This window comes from Molossus molossus, unplaced genomic scaffold (assembly GCF_014108415.1).
Source record: "Molossus molossus isolate mMolMol1 unplaced genomic scaffold, mMolMol1.p scaffold_m16_p_13, whole genome shotgun sequence".
Lineage (NCBI taxonomy): Eukaryota > Metazoa > Chordata > Mammalia > Chiroptera > Molossidae > Molossus > Molossus molossus.
The window spans coordinates 20016676-20039036 of NW_023425348.1; the positions used below are offsets into that span (position 1 = coordinate 20016676).

The following is a 22361-nucleotide window of genomic DNA, read 5'->3' on the forward strand; positions in this document are numbered from 1 at the left end:
GGTAGTTACTGCTGCACAGCTAAAAGAAAGAGAATGTCCAACTCAGAGTCCTAAATTGTTGGCTAAGGACCAGCTGAAAACAAAAGACTTTCTATGATGGTACTTAAAGGAAAAGTTGTCTCTTGCAGCTATTGGGCTAAGGTAAATAAAACCAAACTTCAAGTTGGACCTTATTGATTGCTAAATGATATAAATTGAATTCACAGGTTCCCCAAGTCTACAAATTGAGTTCTGTCTGTGAAAGAATGTTGCCCAAAGAACTGAAATACATAACACCTGGAATCTCCAACATGAATATGAGCCTCCCTTATTGGAGGGGGTGCCATGCTTCTCTTCTTGCGCATCTATCTTGCCTTACTTGAAAACCCTACAACAATGTGGCCTGCTTGTAAGTCAGCCAGTTCTTCACTTGTCCTCTCCCCTCCGTTGTTTTGCAAACTATAACTAGAGTCAGAGCTCAGCATGCCCTGAGTGGCTGATTACAAAGTCAAACTAAAGGGAGATAGTTTGCTAATTTATTTTAGAAAAAAAAAGATGCAATACCTAAGTGGTATTCTGATAGTGTCAGATCAAGAAAATTTTTAATTAGACTGAAAGTATCAATGTGAACTAAATTACCAGAGTTTCTTAAATCACTGGGCTGGTTCAAACAGCTAGGAGTAATTCTAATTGCATGTTCTACTTTTACATTAAAATCTAGCCCACTGGTGCTCGCTTCGGCAGCACATATACTAAAATTGGAACGATACAGAGACGATTAGCATGGCCCCTGCGCAAGATGACACGCAAATTCGTGAAGCGTTCCATATTTAAAAAAAAAAAAAAAAAAAAAAAAAATCTAGCCCACTGCCTGGCCAGTGTGGCTCAGTGGATCGAACATCAACTCATGGACTGAGAAGTCCTGGTTCGATCCCCAGTCAGGGCACATGCTTGGGTTTCAGGATCGATCCCCAGTAGTGGGCATGCAGGAAGCAGTTGATGAATGTGTGTCTCTCACATCCATGTTTCTATCTCTCTGTTTCTAAAAAATCAGTAAGAACATTTAAAAAAATATAAAATCTGGCCCACTGAGGCCCACTCTGGCAAATGATTGCCTGGACTGGCTACCACAAAGCTTCGTGTAGGCATGATAATGCAGAACACAACAGGAACCAGATTATCTGCAGTTGACTAAGAAATTTCTTTTATGGTGGACCCTTGTCACCCTTCTTTCAGCCTAAAGTGATATGAAAGACAGCCAGCCATGTTTCTAAACACTACTGACCTGTTAAATTAGTTACTGTTTGAAGGCATTGAGACTATCAAATTTAGGGTACACTGAGCTGTTTGTCTACTCACACCACCATGTATTCTTAATCATCTGTGTATATTTTGAAGCAATTATACAACCAAGTGAGAGAAGTCTTAGCCAAGCTTGAGTTGTCATTCTCACCAATGTACAAACATGGACCCGCCTTTGTGGTCTGCCCTAGTTTACCCATGCTAATTGAAGTTGAGATGCTAGAAATTCCTTGGTATAATGTGAAGGAAATAATTCAAAGACTTAGGGACGTAGGAATGTTGGAGTAAATTTTTAATGGTGAATTGCTCACTCATCTAACTGTGTTCCTTGAATAGCTAGAAGACACTCTGTTCAACAAGTGTCTTGAGAAAACACCAAGACCTTGAGAAGTTTTGGAAAGGGGAACACCAGCATATTTGAATATTGCTGTAGGAGCTGTCAGGAACTACCCGAATTGAAATGAGCACCCTGATTTCCGTGGGGAGAAAAAAATATGATCCAGGGGTGGCAGAGGCTAGGTAGAAACCATTAATTAACAAGTGCAGTGGGTGTCATGACCAAAAAATAGGCAAACAGGGTCAGGGTCTTTTTCAGAATAGTCTGACCTACAAGACCTGGCAGTGACTGATAATTATGAGTTTCCTATGATCAAATTATAGGGCAGCCCATACAGGTCCTGCCTGATCTATATAATAACGACAAACAAAACAAAACAAAAAATACAATCTCTAGGTTTGGTGAACAGAGGTCTGACCTGAATCACTCTTACAGTGATTTGTAGATTCACAGGTGATAGGACCTGGTGAGCAGGCAATAGCAGATGATCTAGATGCCTTAGTAAGAAACCTGCATCCCAGAGGGGTAGATAAATCACACAAAAAATCAGGGCTCTGACACCATGTGATGCTTCTAAGGGTTTAGAGGTCTAGAGCAGGTAGAGATATTTTTTCCTAAATAAAGATTAAAATGATTGACAGATACATCTAAAAAATATAATCACATGTCAACATATTATTTTAAGCAAATTCAAAAGACTAATAACAGGCTTCTGATCAAGAAGGCAGCGTAAATAAATATGATACTCACCTCCTCCCACAACCACATAAAAATTTCAACTAAACTATAGAACAACAATCATTCAGAGCCACCTGAAATCTAGCTGAACAGAAGTCTTATAACTAAAGATATAAAGTACAAGCCACATCGAGACTGGTAGGAGGGGCAGAGATGTGGGACGAGCTGGTCCCATACCCATGTGTGGTGGTAAAAATTGGGAGGGATATGTTGGCTGCTGGGGTTCCCCATGAGGAGCGAGAAGTCCCTGTCCTACACTAAGTCCACAGCCAGGGTTCCAGTGCCAGGATGAGAAGTCCCTATAACTTTTGGCTGTGAAAACCAGTGGGGATTGTGGCTGAGTGAAATAGGGCTTCTGGAGTCCCAGGTGTTCTTCTTAAAGGGCTGATGCATGGACTTATTTGAACTCACTAGCTCTAAGCTCCAAAGCTTGGACAGCAGCTCAAAAGTTTCATTAGGGACATATGAGAGAAACTGAATGGTCTGGCTTTGGCATCAGAATTGGAGGAGCAGTTTTCTCCAGAAAGAAGTGCTGGCAGAAGTCATTGTTCCATTGCTGAGTCCACCCGACCCAGAGCCTGCAGGCAGGTGCCATGTCTGAGTCCCTATCAACCTGACTAACATTGTTACCCTGCTCTGGTGATTTCTTGAGACACTCCACTCCACACACACACACACACACACCCCTCACCCAACTTGCACACCTAAACAGGCTGTTTCCAGTGGTTTTTCCATACAAACAGCCATACATAGAGCAGCTCTTCTGCTGTAGCTGCAGCCAGTCCTTACAGCCCATTGGAATGAGGGTAAATCCCTCCCATTGCCATGCCAGCAGCAATCCAGGCTCAACTACAACAGGCAGGTGCACACAGTCAAATGGGGGGAGGGTGAGAGGATGCACATGAGCACTCTGCTCAGGTGACCAGTGAGGCTGCACCATTGGGCCTTATAGGACACCTACTACATAAGGCCACTCTACTAAAACTGCGAGACACAGTGGCTCTACGTAACACATAGACACAAAACCAGGAAGCAGCCAAAATGAGGAGATAAACATGTGCCAATTGAAAGAACTCCAGAAAAAGAACTAAATAAAATGAAGGCTAGCAATCTACCAGATGCAGAGCTCAAAACACTGGTTATAAGGATGCTCAGTGAACTTAGGAGAAGAGTAGATGAACTTCGTAAGAACTGCAACAAAGAGATATGAAACATAAAAATGGAGATAGAAAACATAAAAAAGAACCAGTCAGAAATAAACAATACATTAACCTGTTAACCGAGCGGGACATATAAATACGTCATATTTATATTTATAAATACGTTGCATACAGTAAAAAGGGAATTCCCCGGTTAACAGGTTAACTGAAATGAAGATTACATTACAGGGAATCAATAATAGAGTAAATGAAGTAGAGGATCAAATCAGTGATTGGCAGATAAAGAAGCAGAAAACACCCAATCAGAACAACAAAAAAGAAAAAAAAAATCCAAAACAGAAATAAAAAAAACAAAGAGAGTGTAAGGAGCCTCTGGGACAATATCAAGCGTACCAACATTCACATCATCAGGGTGCCAGAAGGAGAAGAGAGAGACAAGATATTGAAATCTTGTTTAAAAAAATAACAAAATAGCCCTGGCCGGTTTGGCTCAGCGGTTGGAGTGTCGGCCTGCGGTCCAGAGAGACCTGGGTTCGGTTCCCGCTAAGGGCATGTACCTCGGTTGCAGTTTGTCCCCGGCCCTGGTTAGTCGTGAGGGTGGCATCCACTTGATGTGTCCCTTCACATCGATGTTTCTCTCTCTCTCTCTTCCTCTCTCTCCCTCCAGCTCTATCTGAACAAAAAATGGAAAAATGTCCTTGGGTGAGGATGATTAAAAAAATAAATAAATAAATACTTCCCTAATCTGGTAAAGAAAGTAGACATATAAGTCTAGGAAGTACAAAGAGTCCCAAACAAAATGAACCCAAAGAGGCCCACACCAAGACAAATCGTAATTAAAATACCAAAGATTAAGGATGGAAGAATATTAAAAGTAGCAAGAGAAAAGCAGTTAGTTACCTACAAGGGATCTCCCATAAGGCTGTCAGCTGATTTCTCAACAGAAACTTTACAGGCCAGAAGTGATTGGCAAGAAATATCAAAGTAATGAAAAGCAAGGACCTACAACCAAAATTACTCTATCCAGCAAAGCTATCATCTATAATTGAAGGACAGATAAAAAGCTTCCCAGACCAGAAAAACCTAAAAGAGTTCATCACCACCAAACCAGCATTGCAAGAAATGTTATAGGGTCTTCTTTTTTTTTTATCCTCATCCGAGGACATTTTTCCATTTTTTGTACAGATAGAGTGGGAGGGAGAAAGAGGAAGAGAGAGAGAGAAAGAGAAACATCGACGTGAAAGAGACACATCGAGTGGCTGTCACCCGCACGGCCAACCAGGGCCGGGGACAAACTGCAACCGAGGTACGTGCCCTTAGCGGGAACCGAACCCGGGTCTCTCCAGACCGTAGGCCGATGCTCCAACCGCTGAGCCAAACCGGCCAGGGCTATAGGGTCTTCTTTAAGAAAACAAAGAAGAAGAAGAAGGAGAAAGAGGAGGAGAACGAGGAGAAGGAAGAGGAGAATGAGGAGAAGGAGGAGGAGAACGAGGAGGAGGAGGAGGAGAAGAAATATATATAATATGAATAATAAAATTGCAATAGAAACATTTCTATCAACAATTAATTTAAATGCAAATGGATTAAAATGCTCCAATTAAAAGACATGGTGCCCAGCCAGTGTGGCTCAGTGGTTGAGCATTGACCCATGCACCAAGAGGTCGCCAGTTTGATTCCTGGTCAGGGCACATGCCCAAGTTGTGGGCCAAATCCCCAGTGGGGGCATGCAGGAAGTGGCCAATTGATGTTCTCTCTCATCAATGTTTCTCTCTCTCTCCCTTCCTCTCTATCTAAAATCAATAAAGAAAAAATAAATAAACAAACAAACAAATAAAACCTTCCATTAAAAAAAAAAAAAAAAGACATATGGTTCCCTGGCTAGTTTGGCTCAGCAAATAGAGCATCGGCCCATGGACCAACGGTTGCAGGTTTGATTCCTGGTCAAGGGCACGTACCTGGGTTGCAGGACCCAGCAGTTGCACTCCTGGGTAATTATCCTAAAAAAAACCAAAACACTAAATCAAAAAGACATATACATCCATATGTTTACTGCAGCATTATTTACAATAGCCAAGATATGGAAGCAATCTGTGTCCATAAATAGATGAATGGATAAAGAATAACTGGTACATATATACAATGGAATATGACTCAGCCATTAAAAATAAGAATGAATCCTGGCTGGTTTCCTCAGTGGTTAGAGCATTGGCCCGCAGACCAGAGTCTTGGGTTTGGTTCCTGCTAAGAGCATGTACCTCGGTTGCAGTTTGACCCCGGCAGTGATTGGAGTCAACCACTTGATGTGTCTCTCTCACATCGATGTTTCTCTCTCTCTCTCTTCCTCTCTCCCTCCCTCCTGGTCTATCTGAAGATAAATGAAAAAAAAGGAAAAAGAAGAAGAAGAATGAAATCCTGCAACATGGATGGACTTAGAGAGAGTATTGTGCTGAGTGAAATACATCAGACAGAGACAGACAAATACTATATGACTTAATTTATATATGGAACCTATAAAACAAAATAAATGAAGAAGTAGAGACAGAGAACAATTTGATACAGAGAACATTTTGTTGGTTGGCAAATGGGAGGAGGTTGGGGGGTGGGTGAAAAAGGTAAAGGGATTAAGAAGTACAAATTGATAGTTACAAAATAGTCATGGGAATGTAAAGTACAGCCTAGGAAATACAGTCAGTAATGTAATAGTAACTATGTATGGTGTCAGATGGGTACTAGATTTATTGGGGTGATCACTTTGTAGGTTATACAAATGTATAATCTTATACACATGAAACTAATATAATATTGTACATCAACTGTAATTGAGAAATAAACTTTATTATATTTATATATAAATATATATTTATATATATAAAAATACAGGTGACAAACTGAAACTTTTCTACAACTTGTATCACAAACAGAAGGCTAATCTCCCATAAAGAACTCCTTGTGTCCATGAGAAAAAAAAAATCCAACAATTCAACTGTAAAATGGGAAAATGACCAGAATGGACAATTCAGGGAAAAATAAATACGAATCAGCTGTAAATATATAAAAGATGTTCAGCTGGACTCAATAAGTGACATGAAAATTAAAACTACAAAGATTATTTCTTGCCAATCGAATTGACAAAATGCCAAAAGTAGACATCACACTTCGTTGGTAAACTTGTGGGAAAACTGGCATTCTCATGAATTACTGGCAGGCATTCCCCATAAAAATGGAACAACCTCTATGCTTTAAAATTTGTCTGTATTCATCAAATCACAAATGCACATACCCTTTATCAGTAATCTCACTTCCAGGTCTCTGCCCTATAGATAGACTTGCACATGTACAAAATGATGCACACCCCAGGAGTTTTATTGCAGCATTATTTAAAATGACAAAAGACTGGAAATAATGCATGTTCACTCTTGGGGACCTGTTATATAAACTATGTTATATATACACACAACACAATACTGTGCAGCTATAAAAACATGTGGGCTTTATGTATTGATATAGAAAATATGTAGATGTCAATATACTAAGTGAAAAAGTAAGACAGCACAATATTCATAATATTGCTACTGTTTGTGTAAGAAAGGGGAGGGGCGGGGAATACCAATGTTGTTACTGTTGCTTTTAGGCCCTCTCAGATGAGAGCATGGAAATATATATGTGCATATTAACCCATGTATATATACAAATCTATAAACACATTAATATGTAATCAAGTTGTCTATATTAAACTAGAGTTCATACTGAAGTTTCCAATTCTAATTTATTATCATATGATCATTTTAGCCTCTTCCCCTTGCTTATCTGTAACCTGTCACTCAGTGGACAACCCAGCTCTTAACATCCAACATCTATTTATTAATTGTTCCTTTCAGTATGCTTTTACAGTGGTATCAGAATTGTTAATCCGTACCCTGTGGGAAACAACTAATCAACTAGACTACAGGGTTTATGACAGTTTCATTTTCCTTCAGTCTTACAGACTCCATTCACTTCCAAGTTTCCTTAGGTCAGCAACTTTTCACGCAGCCCCGTCAGTAAGGTTGTTTCGTAGACTTTTGTCCCATTCTGTATTCTATCCTGGGATCCTCTTACCCTTAGATGATTTTTTAAAATTTTCCTACATTAAGGATAACTCTTTGTGTTGTCAAGTTACTTATATGGGTTTTGACAAATGCATAGTGTCATGTATCCATCATTGTAGTATCATAAAGAATTCATCACCCAGCCCTGGCCAAGTAGTTTAGTTGGTTAGAGTGTTGTCTCCATATGCCAAGGTTGTGGATTCAATCCTTGGTCAGGGCACATGTAAGAATCAACCAATGGCCAGGCTGGTGTGGCTCAGTGGTTGAGCATCGACCCATGCACCAAGAAGTCGCCAGTCTGATTCCCAGACAGGGCACCTGCCCAGGTTGTGGGGGCCATGCAGGAGGCGGATAATTAATGTTCTCTCTCATCAATGTTTCTATCTCTCTCTTTCCCTCTCCCTTACCCTCTCTTTAAAAATCAATAAAGAAAAAATATATATAAAAAAGAATCAACCAATGAATGCATAAATAAATGGAACAACAAAAATCTCCCTCTCTCAAATCAGTAAGTTAAAAAAATTTAAAAAGAAAAAAAATTCATCACCCTAAAAAAATCCAAAGATAACATTTTAAAAACAACTTTATAAGATATAAATCACAGGTAATAGCTGTACTTACTTAAAGCAAGCGACAAAGTTTCAGACTAGAGATGCATCCAATTATAGGCCTTCAGAATCCCCTGAAGGAATATCTCACCTACTCAACATTCAGACTGTAGAGATGTATCAATCACAAGTCTGAAGCTTTTCTATTTTTATTTTTTAACTTAACAAAGGTAATATATGCTCAGTGTAGAAAAATGACCAAATAGACACAATAAAAGTCACATATAATCCTGCCACTCAGAGATATCTGTAATCACTTTAATATATATAATTCTCTTTCAAAAATGTATTTAGTTAAAAAATAGAGATACATGTGTAATACTGTTGTGCTACTCAATATTTATTGAGGGGCTGCTTTATGTTACTCAAGATGTCAGTCTCTAGAAACATAATTTTATAACCTTCCTGTTCATCAGAGTATACAATATTATAAACATCTTTCCATGTCAATCAATATGCTTCTTCAACATCGTTCATAATAGTTGCATAGTATTTCACTTTACGGATATAACATGATTAATTTAACCAATCTCCTATTTTTGGAAATCTAAATTATTCCCATTGTTTGCTCTCATTTTGCTAAATCTTTGCACAAATCCTTGATTCTTTTCTTAGGATAAGTCCCGAGAAGTGGAATCTCCCAGCAATCTTGTTAGACAAGTTCAAATGTGGTCTTCCAACACCTTTCCTTGTGGTCAGTGGGCTCTGAGTCCTGTGCAGTGTTGCAGTTTAGAGAAGGTCTGCATATCATGTCTCACCTCCAGGATGGAAGGCCACTCACGAGGCCGGGGGGTGGGGGGGGAGAGTGATGTGTTGTCACTGGTGTATAGTTTCCTTTCAAAATATTCAAAAGATATCAATGGAAAGAAAACCTGAAAAGTTTAAAGTTTTAGTTAGTTTGCCAAATGTTTTCAAGTAAAATTTTAATCCAGCACCCTCCTCCCATTTTGTTGCATGTGTTAAGTAATTTAGTATATGACACATTGATATAGTTAGGCCAAATATGGATTTTTAAAGTAAATAGTGTATTTTATATTGTATACCCACTTTCTTTATCAGTTTTGAATAATATCTTTGGGTTATAATGTATACTATCTTGACTCAATTTCCATAGCTGGGTTGTATGGGTTATATTCTAAGAACTCTTTGCCAGTGGTTATTTGAATCCAGAATTTACCTATCAAAAGCAGTATTATAAATAGTTCTCAAGCCCCAAGCTTGCACATAAGATCCATTTGATCTATCGTGCAGCTACAATATTATTCAGGAATTCTGTGGTCAAGACCCCAACCCTCACCCTAAAGATTATGCTGGATTATGGAGGGTTATGCCAAAAAGGGGAGGTTCTTCATACAAGCCAGCTCCCTTCCCCCAATTCCCAGTCCTGATCAGTTGGTCTTGGGGATGAGGCTCCACTGCTGAACCTGGAGCCGGCAAAGAGCATCACCCCTGCTGGGTGTGAAAACCAGTGCCTGGTTTCCTGGGGGGAAGCTTGACCCTCAGGAGTGCTAGTTTGACCATAGCTGGCTCAGAGTCTTTATAACTTAAAAGGTTCCATCTGGGACAGGACCACCTGGGTAGCTGTGAGTCAAAGAACCATGATGAGAACATAAACTCCCCTGCAACACACCATGGTCAGTGAAAGGCCTAGAGTGGCCCTTTCTCACATTTCACTTACACTGGGAATCTCTTCCTGACCTTTTTATCGGGGTCACTTGTCCCACCTGTGGTCTTCCTGACAAACAGGGCACACTCACCTGTCATTGCCAGTTTGCCTGTCTGCTCCTTTACCCTGACTCAGTGGTTTTCAATCCTGGATGCACATGTAAGTTATCTGGAGAGCTTTGAAAAACCCTGATGCTCACGCTCTGCCCCAGTCCAAAGCAAAAGCTCTGGAATGAAGCCCACACATCAGGGTTTTCAACAGCTCCCCAAGAGATTCTACTATTCAGCCATGACTTAGAACCACTTCCCTAAACAAGGAGCTCTTAGAAAGCAGGGCACAAGCTTGCTTATTCATCACCGGTGTTACATGAGTTAATAAGCCTCTTAGAATAATGTCTGGCATACATTCAGCTCTTAATAGTTCAATTGTCATTTTGTTATTAGTAGTAGTATTAGTCAAAACTACTACTGGCCAGCCCTGGCCAGGTGGCTCAGTTGGCTGGAGCATCATCCTGTACACCAAAAAGTTTGCAGGTTTGATTCCCTGTTGGGGCACATACCCAGGTTGAGGGTTCAATCCCCAGTCAGGCATGTACATAAGGCAACTGATCAATGTTTCTCTCTCTCTCTCTCTTTCTCTCCCCCCTCCTTGCCCCCTTCCTCTCTCTCTGAAAATCAATGGAAACACATCCTCACCAGAGGATTAAAAAAAGAAAAATTACTAATGGCCAGTACAGTTCCAGACCAGTAGGCACCTTACCACCCATTCAACTTACATAAACTGTATACACTGAAGACAAAGAGGAGAGGCAGCAAGACAGAAGTACTGTGTTGAAAGCCTGGGCGATTCCATGGACCTTTCCACTTAGTAGGCATAGGCTCTGGAATAAGCTGTAACAGATGATCTGGGTCTGTTTTTCCTTTCATTGGTCTTAGTTCTAATTATTTCCAAAGTGTTAGCACCTTGCTGTGCTCTATACAATACAGTTATTCCTGAACAAGACTGGGGTTAGGGATGCCCACCCCCTGCGTGGTAGGTAGTCCATGTAAACTTTTGATTCCCCAAAAACTTAACTAATAGCCTACCGTTGAACAAAAGCCTTAACAATAACATAAAAAATTAACACATTTTGTGTTATATGTATTATATATTATATTTTTATAAAGCTAAAGAAAAGAAAATGTTATTAAGAAAATCATAAGAGAAAATACATTTACAGTACTGTACATATTTATTGAAAAATACCTGTGTAGCCCAAGCCAGTTTGGCTCAGCAGTTAAGAGTGTAGGCCCTTGAACCAAAGGGTCTTGGGTTTGATTCCCAGTCAAGGGCATGTACCTGGATTGTGGGTTCAATTCCTGGCCCCAGTTGGGTCATGCGGGAGGCAACCAATTGATGTGTCTCTCTCACATTGATGTTTTTCTCTCCCTCCCTACCTTCCACTCTATCTCAAAATCAATGGAAAAATATCATTGGGTGAGGATTAACAACAACAAAAATATCTGTGTATAAGTGGACCAGCACAGTTCAAAGTCAGGTTGTTCTAGGGTCATCTGTATAGGCAATTTAAGTTTCTGAGAGCAATTTTGACTATGTGATTTTTTACCAAGGTAGTTACAGGATAAATTTACTGGAAGTCAAAAGTCGAAGGTTCTATTCCTGGCTCTTTGAGCAAGTCTCTTCAAATTTCTGGGTCTCATCCTTCTCTTGAGAGTTCTAGTCTCTGATTTTAAAATCTGGATGATCCCTGACCTTGTCTGCGTCTGTGACCTTAATAGATCAGGCTCCCTAATTATGAATGTGTGGGCCTCACTCCTGGTTACCCTGTCTTGCTGCCCATCGAGGCTCTCGCCACACCAAAGCCCCATGAAGCCTCCCCTAGCCTGAATGGCGCAGGGCAGGTTGTTACATCAACCTGAATAGTTCAGCAGCTGCATGTACTGAATAAGTGGTCTGGAAACCAGTTGCCATTTACACCTTATTCCAAAGGAAAAACAATGCTGTGGCCAAGGGAAAGGGTAGCACCATAAACAACCATTCTCTTTCTTGGATGCTGGTTCCAGGGAATGAAGAGAGCTCTAGGGGTCCAGCTCAGACTTTGGGGCATGTCTTTAAAACAAAAAAGATCATCTGACATCTCACTCAGTCGGTCTGGCCGTTGGCCCAATTGTCCCAGTGAAGGGAGGTTTCTCAGCCTGGCAGCTCATCAGGAACAGCTGGAAAGATGCCAATAACAGCCCCACCCCCCCACTGTAAACAAGGTGTGAAGTGCTAATCAAACACACATGGCAGGCAGTCTGGTCAATTTGAAAATACACAAAGCCAATTGGAGAAATGAGGTCAATTCCTATTAAGGATGAGAGAATTACCAACATACTGTTGTCTTACTTTATTTTAAATGAGACTTTTTGGGTAAGACCAGGGATTTGAATTTTAAACATACACAGATATGTTCTAATGAGATTTTACCTGCATTTAAAAATAGTGAAGCGACTGCCCTGGCTAGTGTGGCTCAGCGGTTGAGCGTTATCCCATGTCAGTTTGATTCCTGGTCCGGGCACATGGCCAGGTTCTGGGTTGTATCCATAGTGAGGGGCATGCAGGAGGCAACCGATCAATGGCTCTCTCTCATCAATGTTTCTCTCTCCCTCTTCCTTCCTCTCTCTCTCTCTCAGATCAATAGAAACATCATTTTTTTTTTTTAAAGTAGTGAAATGACAAATCTTTTAAATCCAGGTTGTGCATTTGAGATTGTTGTATGTTAATTTCTAATTTTAAAGGGGTCGCACACTGGTCATGTGCTTGTGGAGCTTCCTGAATATCATGTTGGAGTTAAAAGAGGTCAACGTGCCCATTAACTTCATAGAAATCTGTTGCCTTTCATGACAATGCAGTATTGACAGGGCAGCAGCCTCTCTCTGGGCCAGACAGCAACCTCTCATTTTGATCTGCACTTGGCCAACATGTTTTTGTCAGGGAAATATCCCTCTCAAACCTTCTCCTCCTCCATTGTTTTACATCACTCTCTTCTCCTCTCTGATACCTACTCAGTTACCCAGCCCTGTCGCTTTGATCCATTCCCTACAGAGCCACAGTCCCGGTGCTAGCCCCATCACCTCTCCCAGGGACCAACAACTGGTCCCCTGCACCACTCTCGCCGCCGATAGTTCAGTGTCACACAGCAGCTAGCGCAATCTTCTAAGCACACTTGTGTGATCACATTTTCCCCCTCCATAAAACTTCAATGATTTTTTTTATCTTAATTTTGTTTTTCAATGATAGTTGACCTTCAATATTATTTTATATTAAGTGTACAGCATAGTGACTAGACGAAGTGATCCCCTGATATTTCCAGTACCCACCTAGCACCATACATAGTTATTACAATATTATCGACTATATTCCCTATGCTGAACTTTACATCCCCATGACTAGTTGGTAAGTGCCTATTTGTATTTCTTAATCCCTTCGCCTTTTCCACCTAGCTTCCCCAAACTCCCTCCCCTCTGGTAACCATCAGTATATTCTCTGCATCTATGAGTCTGTTTCTGTTTTGTTTGGTTGGTTCTTTAGGTTCCATATACAAGTGAAATTATATGATACTGTCTTTGTCTAACTTATTTCACTCAGCATGATACCCTCTAGGTCCATCCATGTTGCTGCAAATTGTAAGATTTCATTATTTTTTTATGCCCAAATAGTATATATGTACCAAAACTTCTGATCCACACATCTATTGATGGGCACTTGGGTTGCTTCTATATTTAGCTATTGTGAATAATGCTGCAATTGGGCAAGTGAAACAAAAGAAAAATAAACAAATGAGATTATAGCAAACTAAAAAGTTTTTGCACAGCATAGGAAAGCATCAACAAAAAGAAAAGAAAACCCATTGAATGAGAGAACATATTTGCCAATGATACATCTGATAAGAAATTAATATCCAAAATTTATAAAGAACTCATACAACTTAACACCAAAAAACAAAAAGAAAAAAATCCAGTTAAAACATGGGCAGACGACCTGACATGTCTAAAACATGGACAGAGATAGCTAATAGACACATGGAAAGATTCTCAATATCACTAATCACCAGAGAGAGATGCAAATGAAAACCACAATGAGATATCAACCTACACCTGTCAGAATAGCTATCAATAAATCAACAAACAACAGGTGTAGGCAAGGGTGTGAAGAAAAGGGAACCCTCATGCGCTGTTGGTAGGAATGCAGATTGGTGTAGCCACTGTGGAAAGCAGTATACAGTTTCCTCAAAATATTAAAAATGGAACTGCTTTAATAATCCAGCAATTCCACTTCTGGGAATATACCCGAAGAAAACCAAAACACTACTTCAAAAAGATATATGAAGAGCCTGGCTAAGCCAGCTCTGTCTACCTTATGCTCCTCTCACTGTGCTCCAACCACACCAGCCTGTGATTTGTTTCTGTTTGTAGTTTCTTCCGGGCTGATAGAAGCTTCTTTCCATCTGCCTGGCATGACAAGCTTCCTTCCTCAGCTCCCAACCAGCTTTCTTTTCCTATCCTCTAGGTCTTGAATTATATGTCTCCTCCTCAGAGAAGCCTCCCCTTATTCCCTTAGGTCTCTACACATTCTCATAGCTCCCAAACATGTTATGGGTTAACAATGATCACAATCATAATTAAAGAACAAACATTTCAGGTTGGCCACTCCCTTGGGATAGTAAGCTCCAGGAGGGCAGGGATGTTGTCCTGTCCATTGCTATAACTCCATTCCCAGCAGAATACCTTATACCTAGTAGGCATTCTATATATTGACTGAACAACATAATAGTTTCTCCTGTATGGGTTGGCTAACTCTATGGTATTTGTTTTACCCTCCCCCTACAATGCATTTATCTTCTTTATGACATGATTCAGTCTCCTCCTAAACAGAGAAGCTGAGACAATTCCCCCAGATGGATCCCTCTCTGGAGGAGTGAATTATGTGGGGTACTAGAACCTGTCAACACCACGCCACTGAGGTCCTGTTACCTTTGTGGTTCTGCCATAGGCAACCATTTTGGGGGTCTTCTAAAACAACCTGTCTTCGCATCACACGCTGACTTCTTTGGTCTTTCTGCTGCAGCTGATCTCCAGGGTGCCACACAAAAGCAGGGTTACATTGAGGTAACACTTTAAGACACCTTTCCAGTGTCACCTCTGCTCACACTGGCTTGTGATTACTGCTCACAAGCTGAGATGGCACATCACTCAAGTGCCAATATCACATCTCTTTGTGTGGGCAGTGCAGAAGTTTAGCCTGGGTTTTTGCTTTAGCACACATGGGGGTACTACTCTTGTTGACATGACCAGTGTATGACTTCAGTTTTCCTCAGGCCTTTTAGCTGGTCCAGTCCTGTTCAATGATCACCCCACCCCCACCCCGAATTGGGCTCACAGACTTTGGCCTTTAAGTAGCTGTTCTTGATGGCCTTGCGAGATTAGATTTTCTGATTAGACTTTTCCTTCTTTGATGTAAATTTCACAAATAAGGAATCTGCTCAGATACCAGCTTTCCTAATTCTTATCTCTGTATGATAAATAGAATTATTTCTACTCTCCAGTAATTTACTGCCTGAGCAGACAAGCTTGGATTATACTGTTGGGGAAACCAATTCGGTTGCCTTTGAAATCATCATTTCCCTTTGCTGTCTTCCATTTTCCAAGTAGAAAAAAACCTGACCCATACTATTGTGGGAGCAAATCAGAGGTACCCTGAGTTCACTGTTAATGTCTTGAAATGTCTATGCAGATATCTATGTATTTTTCTCTCTTCACTTCTGTGTCCAGCCCATTTTTGTTACCTTTTAAGTAAGTTCTATCATAATTTCCTTAAAATTTGATTTGGTAGCCTATACTTTAAAACTTTTTTTTAATCCTCATCTGAGAATACTTTTTCATTTATCTTCAGATAGAGTGGGAGGGAGGGAAGGAGGGAGGAAAAAAACATCAATGTGAGAGAGATACATCGATTGGCTGCCTCCTACACAACCCCGACCAGGGCCAGGGACTGAGCTGCGGTACGTGCCCTTGACCAGAATTGAACCCGAGACTCTTTGGTCCATGGGCCAATGCTCTAACCGCTGAGCCAAACCAGCCGGGGCTAAATAATTTTTTATAGTACTGCCATCCTCTTAAAAACACCTTCAAAGGTCTCAACATTGCCCATTAGATGTTCACATTTCTCCTTCTGGAGTTCAAGCCCCAGGCAGCACATGGTAGTAAGGGGTCAGGTTCTAGAGCCAGATTGCCCACATCCACTACATAGAGATGCGTAACCTCCATGCCAGTCTCCTTATCTGCAAAACTATGGTAGTACCTACCCACTGGGTTTTCGCCAGGATATGTGAGTTAATCCATGGTGCCTGGCATGTAGTGAGTGCTCAGTACATATTAACCGTTATCAAGAGTGTGCTAAACTCGATGAGGGCAGGAATCTGTGTCTGTTTTGTTCATTACTGTATTCCCAGAGCCTGGAATAGTGCCTGGCACATTAAGACACTCAAATATTTGTTGAATGGGTTAATCCATTACATGTTTACAGCCCAGCCAAACTGAAATACTCTCCATTCCTACATATTGTTTTCCTGTTTTGTGCTTTTTTTCTCCTCTAACACCACTTCTGTTGGTTAGTCATAATCCCTCAAGGTCCATTTTAATACAACCTGTATGAGGCTTTTCCTAATCATCCCAGGGAGAAATCTGTCTGTAGACAATGCTCTCATGGTACATCGTATGAACTATACTCCAGCACTTAACAGTCTTATCTATTTTGTAAGCAACTTGAAGAAATGATCATACCATATTACTGGACACTGTATTTGTTGAACATGATTTAAAAAAAAATGAACAGATGCAATAACCTATTAAAGCACTGTCATTGTTGTGGCAGTCTTTCTAGGATCACCTCTGTGTGGAGAGCAAAGTCCCACCTGCCATGGGCCATGGGGTATCGAAGTTAAGAACCAGTAAGTAAATATGGGTGAGGTCCAATGAGTATGGCTAGTCTTGTACACATTTCCCAGGTATGGGCTACACCCTCACCTTCCACTAATTACTTCACAACTACAGTATGGGATTTGGATCTAGATTTGAGGCACACAGGAATAGTAATAATAATGCCTACATCTTAGAGAATTTGGTATGATCAAATAAGGTAGTAAGTGGGAGTGTTTAAATGTTATTTAATATTAAAATATTCATTGTTATTGAAACAAATAAATAGCAGTTATATAAAAATGGAGAGGGGTAAGTTACTTGGTGTGCAGTACTAATGAGAGCAAGGCAAAGCTTTGCCTGCACCTATCTATGCAAATACCAAGTAGACCTACTCAAATTTGAAGGACAATTTTGAATTATTCAGTAGCATACGATTCTAAACAAGATAATACTGAGAAAAATCATGGGCATGTTAAAAAACAATTTTGCTTTAAAACCATGTTAACAGTTACTCTTCTATTTTGTTTTGATTCTCATAAGCAGTATCAGAGATTGGGTAAATGACAGTATTTTCACTTTACCTGTGATGGAAGAAGTCTGTCTTCAAGCCACAGAGTGAATGATGGCAGTGGGACATCAACCTCATTGGGATGATTTGCTGCATTTAGCAGGCGACAACAATGAAACTGTTAAAAATGTTCAGGTCTTGAGAATTTTGCTTTAATGACTTTGGAAGACCGATAGGAATTTGGTCTAGTTATTTTTTAGTTCAAATCAGTGTTAAATTTCCTAAACAATATTCCAAATTTGGCCAGGGCTTGCTACTCCACTCCAGATCAACAACGTGCCCTCAAAGGGGAGTTCTGAGCTGGTTCACACACACATGCCTGGTGAGTCATCAGCTGTTTTTTGATTGGACAGTTTATGGGCTCATGCTATTCTCCTGCAAATCTTATTGCAGATTCTGCAGAAATTCCTTTGGCTTAGAAGGCAGAAGAACTACATTGTTGTTTATGGTTTGGATTGTAAAAGACAGCTAAATCTCAAATCCACATTCTCCTCTCGCCAGTCCCATTGAGATTATTTTATAGGGATCAAGAGACCTTCTGGTGCTCAGAGAACACTTCAGCAAATAGCCTTCTTCAGATGATACTGTACAAGTGGTTTTACAGTGTGATTTTATGCTACTCATGGTTTGGCTGCTCGTATATGTGATTTTTTGTCTACCTCACAGTCTAAGGTCTTGGTTCATGATCACCCCAGAGATGAGTCCTAGTTTTGATATTCTGACCTATCATTTATTTATTTACTTATTTATCCTCACCCGAGGACATTTTTTGATATTTTGTTCAGATAGAGTGGGAGAGAGAGAGAGAAACATCGACGTGAAAGGGACACATCGAGTGGTTGCCACTCACATAACCCAACCAGGGCCGGGAACAAACTGCAACCGAGGTACGTGCCCTTAGCGCGAACTGAACCCGGGTCTCTCCAGACCGCAGGCCGACGCTCTGACCATTGAGCCAAACCGGCCAGGGCTATTCTGACCCGTCATTTAGATCCTGCCAACCTATAGCCAATGAGATGCTTCTGTTGAACCCTGGCTCTAGATATGCTTAGCTCTTAATCAGTAGAAAGAGGTACTTAAATACAAGTTGCTACAAGGTTCTCTCAAAGAAAAATTATCTTCAGCCAAGTTTCTTAGTCCATTCATCACAATGTTGGCTTCAAGTAGCTGCCTTCAGCAGCTCGTGGGAATAGTACTGAACTGAAATGCAACAATGCTTTCCCCTCAGATTTTGCCCCTTAACCCACAGCTTTGAGAATATGAATTTCTCTTACAATGACCTAGACAGACCATCATTTTAATCTGTAAATCCACTATAACACAATAACTGGATTTGTAATTGAACAAATGGCCTACTGAGATGTGTTTTCTATAACATCTCACCAAAATTATACCCAAATGGAGATGTTTCACTGACAGGCTATTTTATATAGATTCTGTGAAGGTCATGTGAACTATAGTCTCATCTTAAAATACACTTGAGACAAGACATGATGACATATGGGTAAAAGTGTGTCATAATCCTAACAAGTAAGTTAGCAGTCTAAAATATACTAAGGGTATTCTCCTGGTTTCAGTACTATTTATTTTTGTCTTTTGTGGATTCTTAGGAGCTTCTATCCTCTAGCCCTATCCACTCACTCTCTTTTACAAACCATATCAATTTTACAAAGTTATAACTCGTTTTTAAGAGCTTTACATAAAACACACACACACACATTCCAATTACCAGATTAGCTGTTTAAGAATCTTACTTTATTATTATTTTTTATCCTCACCTGAGGACATTTTTGCATTTATCTTCAGATAGGCAGGAGGGAGACGGGGGGAAGAGAGAGAGAGAAACATTGATGTGAGAGACACACATCGACTGGTTGTCACTCACATGACCCCAACCGGGGCCGGGGACAAACTGCAACCGAGGTACATGCCCTTAGCGGGGACCGAACCTGGGACTCTCTGGTCCACGGGCCAACGCTTTAATCACTGAGCCAAACCAGGCAGAGTAGCTGTTTAGGAATTTTAAAGAAGCAGACTAAGTAGACTCTTTGCTCATATATCTCCTAATACTACTTTGAATAGCACATAGATACCAGTTTGTTTTTTAACTTCTAGCAGGGTCTAACTACGTCACTTGGGAGTTTTGTTTTCTGTTAAAATATGGCAGATTTACCCTGGCTGGTGTGGCTCAGTGGCTAGAGTGTTGGCCCACACACCAAAGGGTTGCAGGTTCAACTCCTAGCCCAGTTGGGGAGCATATGGGAGGCAACCAATCAATGTGTCTCTTTCATTCTTATGTTTCTTTCCCTTTTCCCCACTCTGAAAAAAAATCAATGGAAAAAATACCCTTGGATGATGAACAACAAAATATGGCAGATTTTAAAAATTCAGACTACCTTTTCAATGTCATCTTGTTTTGCTAGTATCTTGATTCTGCACCTGTTTTCATATGTGGTAATATTCAGTCTGCTAGTTTAAGGCCATGTTTATGGTTAGAAAATGATAAATTCTACTTATATTAGAGCTCTTTGTATCCAGGCAATAGGCAAAAAATACTCCATATGCGATAAGGAAAAACAGCAGTTACTAAATGTCACAGGATTCTCATCTAATTTCTAATTCAAAAATAAAATTTTAATCACGAAGTTTCTCATGATTATTAGAATAAAGCGACTAAGTGCCAAGTTTAAAATGGGAAAACATGGCACATACCCTGCCAGAAACATGTCTGACTCCAGCAGCACAAGAACCTACTCATAACTACCAAATAACTACCAAATAAAGCCAGGTTTTCAATATAATTGACTATAAACCTAATATAATTTGTGGTTGCCAGGGATGGTCTGATTGCCATTACGGAAATTAAGAAAATGTGATGGGGTCTTTGGGGTTGCTCTTCTGCAACCTCAGCTGACAAGATGGAAAACAGGGGGAATTGAACATAACTCCCTGGTCTACTAATCACTCCTGCAGTCACAACCTAGGTGATTAGTTATTTTTCTCTCTCTCTGGAAAAAACATTTGTTTATGCCAGCTGGGAGATTCCTTTACTGAGCTATTTTGGGTCTTTCTAAGAAAAACATGAAATTACTCGATATCAGGCTCTAAGTAAGGCTACTATAGTTCTCAAATATTTAGAATGCCCCCTCTTGTTCTCTCTCAAGGATCTTCTTCTAAAATCCAAATTAATAGACAGTTTAATTAATTTAAAAGTAGGTTGATAGTTTTGCCCAGCCCTGTAGTCTTCTGAGTATTCTGTTGAATCAGACTGAATCCGCTCCCTAAAGGTTGTACCATTCTGGTTCACAGGACCCAGAACAAAGGTAACTGGGCTTCACGCCCTCCAACACCCGGTGGGCACACTGCCTGCAGAGACGGGGTAGTCTTGAGCTAAGATGTACAATCATTACATTTTGTACAAGATAGGAAAACAAATTTCAAGCTCTACAATGTTAGTGTTTTTCTGTAAGAAATTATACGTAACAAAATATGAAGTTTTCAGATTTGCTTCACCAAAATGGTTTGTCAATAATTGAAGATATACACAAACAGAAATTTTCAAAGACAATAACATCTACTTCTTAATCTACATTCAGAACCTACTACTTAAATTTGTGAATGTTTATAAAACAATAATTAATCATTTTCACTAATATAAGTGTTATGTTTTAGATATCATAAGACAGTATTTTGGAGAAATAAAACTAGACTATTTTGAAAGACTGTGTCAAGTTCTTCTGTTTCTTCTGTGCTGTTACATGTAGTAAAGTCACTTAAGAATAAAGGGGCCAATTCTGCTTACACACTGTACCAGCAGGGATTGTCTACAGGATGAGCACAGAATGTAAAGCTCAAAGGATTCTATCTGTACTTCTAAAGTTCCAAATGACAAACTAACCTTACGTTTCACCTGTGTGCCAGTTACTACTATAACCACCTTTTATTTTCTCTTATCATGCGTACTTGTTATATTGGAAGTTCACTAAGAAGCCAAAAAGTTTTAAATATATTAATTGTTAAAAACAACAAAGAAGAGTTTAAAGAATATATTTGAACCACATAAACAAAAAGGTATTACATAAGAAAAAATAATGTAACAATTTATGTAAGTACCTAACATATGATGAGCATGCTCTTACATCTAAAACAAAAAAGGTAAAATTGGTACTATATATATATATTTGACAAGAGTGCATTAAAGAATTCTCTAATATAAAACATTTAAAATGTGGAAAATACTTTTTCAAGATACAGAAAACAATTGTTAAGACAGGTGCACCCACAATTCTTATAACAACATGCTGGCGGAAGGTAAAATTCATCTGAGCACTCATTTCTCAGATGTGCAAAAGCTATAAAGTTGTTAATCACTGGATATTGGCTTCCACTTCGCACGGTTTGAGTTTCAACACTGATTGGTATGAATTATGAATTACACAATTAATTACTCTTACTGTCAGTGTTTCTGCCAAGGTTCCATATAGAATGCATCTATTTAATATGAACAGTTAAAACAGCAACATTATTTGATTATAAAAGTCACTTCCTTTGTTCTTTTTTTCTTTTTTGAAAAAAGACGCTATAAATTTAGAAAATAGTTATAGCAAATAGTGCTTTGGAAAATCTGAAACTCTAAATCAACGTGCTCCATCAACCACAAGTAGATCTTAGAAAGCCCTAGCTGAAAAGAACACAAATGTAAAAAAGCTGATAAATTTAAAGATTATAAAAACCGATTTATTGTAAAAGCAATTCAAGAATACCCAGTTAAAGTCTTATCCCAATGTGACCCAAAACAACCAAGAAGCAGTTAAACATTTTTACATTAGGAAGAAGGACATGAAACAAGAAGACCAGACTGAGGCTATGAAAGAGAAAGGACTCTTAGGTCTCCCTCAGGTCAGTCCAGAGGGTATGACAAGATCAGAGCACGTGCCTGTCAGGGACCACAGT

The 22361-nt window shown here is 39.8% G+C and overlaps 1 non-coding gene across 1 annotated transcript; it reads left to right on the forward strand.

Moving 5' to 3' along the window:
* Window positions 1–707: 707 nt before the first annotated feature.
* LOC118629105 lies at window positions 708–813 on the forward strand. Its single transcript, XR_004959355.1, has one exon. It is a non-coding gene; the product is annotated as a U6 spliceosomal RNA (small nuclear RNA).
* The last annotated feature ends 21548 nt before the right edge of the window (window positions 814–22361 follow it).